This window comes from Acinonyx jubatus, chromosome A1 (genome assembly GCF_027475565.1).
Source record: "Acinonyx jubatus isolate Ajub_Pintada_27869175 chromosome A1, VMU_Ajub_asm_v1.0, whole genome shotgun sequence".
In the NCBI taxonomy this organism is placed as follows: Eukaryota; Metazoa; Chordata; class Mammalia; order Carnivora; family Felidae; genus Acinonyx; species Acinonyx jubatus.
Window position 1 is genome coordinate 127,459,799 of NC_069380.1, and position 9,093 is coordinate 127,468,891.

At 43.0% G+C, this 9,093-nt stretch overlaps 1 long non-coding RNA gene across 10 annotated transcripts in view; it reads left to right on the plus strand.

Annotated features, from left to right (window-relative positions):
- Window positions 1-9,093, plus strand: part of LOC106976390 (uncharacterized) — a 108,853-nt gene that overhangs the window by 74,964 nt on the left and 24,796 nt on the right. For all 10 annotated transcript variants that reach the window (XR_008298808.1, XR_008298815.1, XR_008298811.1 and 7 more), the window contains 2 exons: window positions 7,693-7,835; window positions 8,388-8,632. This is a non-coding gene — a long non-coding RNA (uncharacterized LOC106976390). The remainder of the gene's footprint in view (window positions 1-7,692; window positions 7,836-8,387; window positions 8,633-9,093) is intronic.

Sequence of the window (9,093 nt, forward strand, 5' to 3'; positions counted from 1 at the left end):
ACTAGATATAGCCACCCCACAGATGGGAGTAGCACAGAAACTTGCTTATCTTGACTGTTGTGCTGGGTAGAAGGGGAAAATAAATCTCCTTTGAAAATTTATAATCAGAAACAAAACCACAGAGGGATTTGTGGTCCAGAATTTACATTATCTGTAAGGACCAAAAAAAATTTCAAGCTGAAAATTTTATTTTAAAGTGATTTCACATTTTAATTGCCTCCAGGCACATGGCAGAAATAAAAGAAATATTCTCTGGAGGAACCCACCTTGAACCCAGGTCTTAAAAAGTTCCCACAACTAAACACAAGAGAATCTGGCCTGAATGTCAAAACTCACAAAATACACAAGCAATCAAGACACCATAGGGAAGACCCAAGAAAGAAAATAAAAGAATCAGACCCCAAATAACACTGAATATTATAATTGTCAGTCCTAAATAAAATAAGTGTATTTTTAATTGGCAGAAATTAATAATAGAGGGGATGAAAATATACAAGGAAAAAAGACTAAAAGTAAAGATCTTTTAAATTTGTAAAACAAGTAGAATATCTAAAAATAAAAAAATATTATAACTGAAATAAGTCCAAATGGATTGGGTAAACAGAACATTGGGCGCATTAAAAAAAAAACTGATACAAATTATCCATACAGTATAATAGGGAGATAACAAGATGAAAAGTATGAAAAAGAAGCCAAGAGACTTACAAGGTGGATAAGATATTATGTGAATCTAATTGGAATTTCAGAGAACAGACCTAACTTCAATAGTAATCAGGGAAATGCAAAGTGAAACAACAATGAGATGCCATTTTACCTTTCTCATCCTGGTATAATTCATGACACCCAGTTCTGGGAGGATATTAGACAACCAAGAACTATTTTACTATGTTCTAGCAGGGGTGTAAGTTGGAACAACCACTTAAAAAAAATTTTTTTAATGTTTATTTCTTTTTGAGAGAGAAAGAGAGACAGAGCATGAGTGGGAGAGGGACAGAGAGAGAGAGGGAGACACAGAATCCAAAGCAGGCTCCACGCTCTGAGCTGTAGCACAGAGCCCAATGTGGGCCTCAAATGACGAACTGTGAGATCATGACCTGAGCTAAAGTCAGTCGCTTAACTGACTGAGCCCCCCAGGCGCCCCATGGAACAATCACTTTAGAAAGCAGTTTGGCAATATTTATTTTAGGGGTTTTAGGGTTTTGCAGTTTTGTTTTTTGTTTTTGAAAATTACTGCATACTCCCATTCTGCAAGAAAGTAGCACATATGAATCTAGCCATTACACAGCCCCAGGGACAAGTTCACTTCAGGAGGGTGCAAGGGCACCTGCAAAGAGAGTAAAAGGTGAAACTGAGGAAGTTCTGGGAATCCTCCTGGTTATTCATTTATTCATTCATTCAACTAATAATTACTGAGGGCCTTTTCTGTAGCAGGTGGTAATAGTTTAAAGGGCTCACCTCTTCAAGCTAGAGTCAGCTCTTTTTAGGGCGTGATGATACTCTATCTGTGCATCCTCAAACCTGCTCTTTTTCCCCTGTAGATTTCAGCATTTGGGCTGTTTTACTCACTTTAGACTTCCTACTGGAAAGAGTCCAGAGTACATGAAAGAAGAGCACAGTTCATTCTACCTTTTGCTAGGAAGGAAAGATGGAAACACAGTTGAAATTCTTCACTCTCCATCCTGCAAGATTCCACTCAGTTCTGATCTTTGACTATTCCAGCTAATCTGTCTTTCTCAATTCCCAGGCCTCATTTTCTATGGCAGTCTCTTGGTTATTAAAAATACACTTGCAATGGGAGTGCCTGGGTGGCTCAGTCGGTTGAGCACCTAACTCTTGATTTCTACTCAGGTCATGATCCCAGGGTCATAGGATCAACCCCTCCCCACCCCATCCACACTCAGCACAGAGCCTGCTTGGGATTCTCTCTTTCTCCTTCTGCCCCTCTCCCCAATTCACGTGCATGCTCTCTCTCTAAAAGAAAATTAAAAAGTTTAGGGCCACCTAGGTAGCTCAGTCGGTTAATCATCCAACTTCCACTCAGGTCATGATCTTGTGGTTCTTGAGTTCCAGCCCCAAGTCGGGCTCTGTGCTGACACCTCAGAGCCTGGAGCCTGCTTCAGATTCTGTGTCTCCCTCTCTCTCTGCCCCTTCCCCGCTCATACTCTGTCTCTCTCTGTCTCTCAAAAATGAATAAACGCCAAAAAAAATTTTTTTTATAAACATTAAAAAAATAATAAAATTAAATAAAATTAAAAAGTTAAAAAAATACACTTGCAGTGAAATTTCTTATAATGGTATTTAAATTGTGAAGGAAATTTCTCACTGCCTTATCATGACTTTTAGTTGTTTGATGACCAGAATGACTTTTTAGATCTCATTGTACCAGACACAAGGTACCATACACAAAGTTAATTATTAGTAAAGATTTCTTGAAAAAAAAATGAATAAAAATATGTGACTGGATGACTTGACAAAAAGTGGGGAATTATTTTTAAATTTTATTTACCAATGTGATCCCTTCTCCTTGTATGACAGATGCCTTTAACTGGAAATCCAGAGAGGGACTGGCATCTATATATCAAAATATATCATGCTACATATAGTCGAAGCATAGCTGGAGGTATTCTGAAGCAGTTTGTCCTATAGCTATAAATTTGGTATTTTATGATTTTATAAAATTAGCTGCACCTAGCAAAAAAACAGAATCTCCTGAATTGATGTATCCATACACTTGAATGTGCTCTCAAATAGGCCCATTCAAAGCATTTTTAAGCCTTAATTTTCCAATATCAGATCTCATTTTTAATTAAGGCTTAGCTTCCACTCTCCCCTGCATCTCCATAGAAGGATTAGGCCAGACCACATCACATCTGGCTGGGTCTGTGATGTCTCGGGGATTTATGAATGACAAGCGATATTAAAACTGGGGTCGTGTGCAGTCATCCTGAAATCAGAAGCTGAATGCTCCGTTCCCAGCCGCATGGGGTTGGGGTAAACAGGTCATCAAAGGCAGCAGTATCTCTGCTCTCTCCTTTTGTATTCAGAATCTTCCTTCACAAAAAAATTCAGCACCAGAATCTTGTGGCATTCTCTAATGAGTAACCTGTAATCAAAGCAAAGCTCTTTCTTAACGTTGGTTATAAAGAGAGCAAGGGGAGAAAGAGACTAGAAGGGGTGTGAGAGAGAATCAGAAGGAGACGAAGTGGGGGCACATCGGGGGTTCACTCGCAGGAGAGGCCTGCCTTTGCGCCCACCAAGAAGACTCATGGGCCCTGTCTATCGGAGTTCCTGCTAATAATATGAGAAACATTCAAACTAGCGAGTTCACGCAGAAGTTCAGACATTCTTGGGGCATTACGGAGAATTGTTTTGAAAACATACAATAAGATTATTGAGGGACTGGTTTGTCAGTAAGCAGCAGCCGAAGCTCTGGGAACATGGGAGCTTTTCCTAAAACCTCAGTGGTGACTGTGGGTCGTGGAGGGACACTTGTCTCCCTGTGACCAGGGCTGTCCGTGCCCATCCCATGTGTATGGTCCATGAGACCGGCTGGGTAGCTCGAGCTGTCTTCATTTCCTCAGTGACTGCTGCCACTGAGCCCATGTTCAGTAAGACTCCAGGGGTCACGCCCTGGCTCCCTGAAGCCCCGGGCTTCTGCCTCTTCCAAGGGTAACATGCTGGAAAACAGGAAGGAGAGAAGCAAACATCCCGAAAGATTTCACTGGGAGACAGAGACATACACATAGATAATACATGTGAAAGCATCTTGAAAAGTTCCACGTGCTACATGAATAAAGTTAATACTACTTCTCTATAATAGCATGGCTTAGTGGATCCACATGTAAGCACTCTTCCATGGGTAAGCTAGTCCTTCAAAGCAGAACAAGTAGTACCATTTTACTAATCCATAATTCAACCTTGTGGAAATTCAACTAGACTTTGTGATGCATGATGGGTGGTCACCAGCAATAGAGTCAGAGACCTTTATTTCTTTATTTTTTTAATTTTTTTTATTTTTTAACGTTTATTTATTTTTGAGACAGAGAGAGACAGAGCATGAACGGGGGAGGGCAGAGAGAGAGGGAGACACAGAATCTGAAGCAGGCTCCAGGCTCCAAGCCATCAGCCCAGAGCCCAACGCGGGGCTCGAACTCACAGACCTCGAGATCGTGACCTGAGCTGAAGTCGGATGCTTAACCGACTGAGCCACTCAGGCGCCCCAGAGACCTTTATTTCTTAACTTTGGTTATGGTCAGATAAGCAATGAGAGAATAGGCACCGGCATCCAAGAATTCATGTTAATATGCATCACTTTCTAATTTTCAAAGCACTCATGCTTTACAGCTTCAGAACTGCGTGACATAGGTAGGGATTATTACCTCCCTTTCCCTGGCAAGGAAACTGAGGCCCAGAGAGTTTGCATGGCTTGTCCCTAGGTCACAGGGATGATGAGCGGGTGCACCATGACTGTGTAGTCAGTGGCCTCTAGGAAGCAATGCAGAAACGTGGCAGGATATAAATTCTAAACCCAGGGTGTTAAACAATTGAACTGTAGCACCCTAGAGGCCAAAGCCCCTTCCCTATTTGCAGCTCCCAGTGTTGCTGAAGAGTGTGCCTGGGAATAGGGTGTGTTTAGACTTGGGTACTTTTATGTCTCATCTGTTGTACCTTCTCTTTCAGAGCCACATGCTCTTGAATGATCTGGACAAAGGAGAACTTGCTCTGGTATTAGGGTAATTGCAACATGGTAATACTTAGCACACTCAGCACTTTCCACCTAGATGCTATCTCATTAACCTTCCCATATCTCAGAGAGCCATGTGCTACATGCAATGTTGCTGTAGCCTCCGTTGCTCTAGGAAAAGAGTCAGTCCTCCTCTGAGCCCCAAGATGAGGTCCTTTGGCTCTGCAGCTATTTTGCTGGATTACCGTAGGCCTGAAACTGAGGTTTCCCTTTATTTTTTTGTTTATTTGTTTTTTTTAACATTTATTTATTTTTGAGAGATACAGAGACAGAGTGCAAGCAGGGGAAGGGCAGAGAGAGAGGGAGACACCGAATCCGAAGCAGGCACCAGGCTCTGAGCTGTCAACCCCCAGCCTGACATGGGGCTGGAACTCAGAACCGTGAGATCATAACCTGAGCCAAAGCCGGATGTTTAACCGACTGAGCCACCCAGGTGCCCCGAGGTTTCCTTTTAAATAAAGAGAATGACTGGGGTCCAAGTGGCAAATACCATCTATTGTTGTTTTCTGAGTGCAGGTATTTAGAAGTCTCATTGCTATAAAAACGGTTTTTGCCTCTCTAGAACAACACTGAGTAACACATGGATGCTTTTATTTTTTTAATGTTTATTTATTTTTGACCGAGAGACAGAGCATGAGTGGGGGAGGGGCAGAGAGAGAGGGAGACACAGAATCCAAAGCAGGCTCCAGGCTGTGAGCTGTCAGCACAGAGCCTGACTGTGGGGCTCAAACTCACAGACCACGAGATCATAACCTGAGCTGAAGTGGGACGCTCAACTGACTGAACCACCCAGGCACCCCTACATAGATGCTTTTTAAATGTCTGCTACCTAATCCTCACAACGGTGTAGGAAGCACGTGTCATTACCCACCTTATAGGAAACTTTTTAGAGGAGATTCAGAGATTAAATGCCTTGCCCGAAGACACGCTGATGCTAGATGGGAGATTAGGGTTTGCCGCCAGCTCTGGGTCTCTTCACAGCCTCGATGTAAGGTGCCGGGATCCTGTGTGAGGGCTGGTGCCTCGCTTCTTCGGTCTCATGAGCTGAAGGGAAAGAGCAAGGACCCAAACAGAGCATCTACTTGGTACCAGCTACACATGCAGACTCCCCTCCACCCACGGCAGGCTGCCCAGAGAGGGAGGAGGAATGGGAGGGGACAGCACAGCCAGAGCTCATGTGGAGCACCTCGCAGCTCCTGGGCATCTCATCTAAAATCAGGAAGATTTCAAAACCCAGACACTATTTCCAGGGCTGCCAAGAGCCGCGGAGAAGTACGCAGGGGTGTGGAGGGCTTTTCAAAAGCAGGATGAAAGGAGAAGGGAGGACAGAAGTTGGAGAGACTGTTTTGAGGGAGAGGACAGGGTCCTGCTGGGTCAGGGTCAACTCCTGCTGTGGGAGTAAAAGCCTCAATGAAAACATACCTGGTGCGACCGTAAGAGTACTTGTTGATTTGTGAAAAAAAATGGCTTACAATACGCAGAATCTGCATTTTAAGATTTGTCCTACCAAATTCATAAGGAAAAGAAATGCTCCAGCCTGCAATGTCAGTAAAATGAAGTGGTGATGTGTACCTAATCAAATCAACAAGAATGCACCTTTTGAGGCCAATTTTTATATGCCTTTATTGTATTTATGTTAACTTCCAGGGTTCATGTGAGAGTCTTGCTAATAATAGGATTTATATAAAATTGGCTGTAAGGGGAGAGGTAGTTATTGTCTCCGGTTACTTAGGATCCATGCCGTAATTTCTCAGCTAGCAGCTCAAGTTGCAATTATCATTTGTTTGAGTAGGTCCTTGAACCCAGGCCTTGGCCTTGGGAATGGGTGGCCCTGAGCAGGGCTGCCCCACACCCATGGCCTGGTGGTTTGCCTGCTGTGTGCACTTAAGGGTGTTGACATGGTCAGAGGAACTGACGAAATCCAATACTCATTTTTACATTCTTCCATGGAAAAGTGAATTCAGATTGGGATCAGCTTTACTAATAAACACTCCAGAAATAATCAGCCACCTTCCCTGAGGCTACATTTCTCATGCAGTGTCCTTGTTCTGGGCACATGACTAATCACAAAGCTCTGATAAGTAGTGTGTGTTCCATGTAAATTATAATGTCACGCTGACATTTTGGCCTTATATTGATGAAACAGGTATTTCCAGCTCTGCCAGATCAAACTTCCAGCCTAATGAATACTTTTGGAGGTCTGCAGCTGATTCTTCACCTACTTAAATTTCAGTAATTTATGTTCTCTAAATTAGCACAAAATGACAAACTTCAAGTAGTCATTTGGTTATTCCCATTGCCTTAAGTAGGTGAATAGTAAACTGTTCAAAGACTCCTATTTGGGGCACCTGGGTGGCTCAGTTGGTTAAGCGTCTGACTTTGGCTCAGGTCATGATCTCACTCTTCGTGAGTTCAAGCCCCGCATTGGGTTCTGCACTGACAGTGCAGAGCCTTCTTGGGATTCTCTCTCTCTGCCTTTCTCTCCCACTCTCTTGCATGTGCAAACACCCTCTCTCTCTCTCAAAATAAACAACAACAACAAAAAATCCACTAAGACTCATATTTTTCCCTCTTGTCTATTTTCAAAGGGACAGACTCTCATGGTCAGGGGCCCATGTCAGGGTTCTATCATTCCTACAAGCAGATTTCTCTCTTAAATCCATGCAGAGTCTCTCCTGCTTTAATTAAGATTCCTCTTCCCGTTAGGTCTGCAGAAGTCATGGGGTATAACTATTTGATGTTCAATCCTTGAAACCCTCCATGAACTTGAAAACAGCAACCAGGTTTATCCAGAGGCTTCTCTACCATGAGATAAACCCTGATTCCTTTTAACTTTCCATTTTGACTCTGTTTCTCCCAATAGAGGCTCCTCCCCTATGGCGTCTTCCCATTTTTATCATGTGGTGATGCACTTATTGGGATGCATTCAGGGGTTCATTCTCTTTCAGTGAAAGCGGGCAGGCCAGTGACTCCAGCTCAGCCACACCATGGAGGATGTCTCTGTGGTCTCATGTCCACCTTCATTTGCAAGATGTCTGCCACAGTTCCAGATAATCCATGGGACCCCAGGGGAAAGAAGACAACTCCTCCCGTGAGTCTCTCTATAAGAAAAGCCCTTTTCCAAAATTCCCCTGGTGGCTTACTCTCAGACCTCATTGGCTAGAATTGGGCCACAGGCCAGGGGAAGAGGACAGCCCACATTGCACATACCAGTCACCATTCATACCCTGCCCCCACTTCTGCTCTGGCAAGAGGAGTCATTTCCTGAGCACATAACTTTGTGGAGAGTGAAACGTCAAACAAAATCAAGGCTCAACCAGCAAGGGTAAAGGGGAAAGTGGCAGTGGTGGCTGTTAGATGGGCAGTCAGCTGTGTTTGCCACAGGTGACCCAAAAAATGGAGAGTAAAACTATTCTCCACCTAGTTCAAAAAAATTTTTTTAAGTTTATTTATTTTTGAGACAGAGTGAGAGACAGAGCATGAACGGGGGAGGGTCAGAGAGAGAGGGAGACACAGAATCGGAAACAGGCTCCAGGCTCTGAGCCATCAGCCCAGAGTCCGACGCAGGGCTCGAACTCACATAGTTCAAGATATTAACAGCAACACAGCAAAACAAGTAATAACAAAACCCTTTCTGTGTCAGGTATTGTGACAACTAGCAGGCACACAAAAGTGAACATCACGTGGGCCTTGACTTGGAGAGCTAGCAAGCAAACGGGCATCCCATGTCATTTCAAAATTGTATAGTAAGCAAGGAGAGGCATGCAGTGTTCTGGAAGCACAGAGAAGGATCCCTCAGCTCTACTGAGGGATGATTCCTGGGGAGAGACCAAGTGGACTGGCTATAGATGCTGAGAATGAGTTTGACTATAAAGACAATGCTGTAAGGTATGTGATTCTTGATTTTCTAATCTTTGTGTAATATTTTATGTTTTATTATTATGGTTCATCTACAGTTGATGAAATAGAAAATCCCTTCAAGCCTGAGGGTGGTGTCCCCTGCAAGGGTCATTTCCCATGAGTTCAGTTTTTCGTATTTTGTATCTGGATGGAATCCATTTTATGATCACAGAATTCCATATTTAAACAAGGAAGCTGCTCATCCAGTAGGAAAATGTGTGAGGGAGTGCAAATGAATTCAGTCTTAATCATTATGATGTCACTGGCTCTGTAAGTGGATTTGTTTTTCAGTATTATAAGAGAACTTCAGTAATTTGAACTGAGGGGGAATCAGTCAGAATGAGTGAAAGTCTATCATGTACAATTGTTTTATTACTTTTATTTATGTGTATGCTAAAATAGCAAAGAGTCGCTTATGAGGAATCTGTGTTAAATTGATAAGAATGATT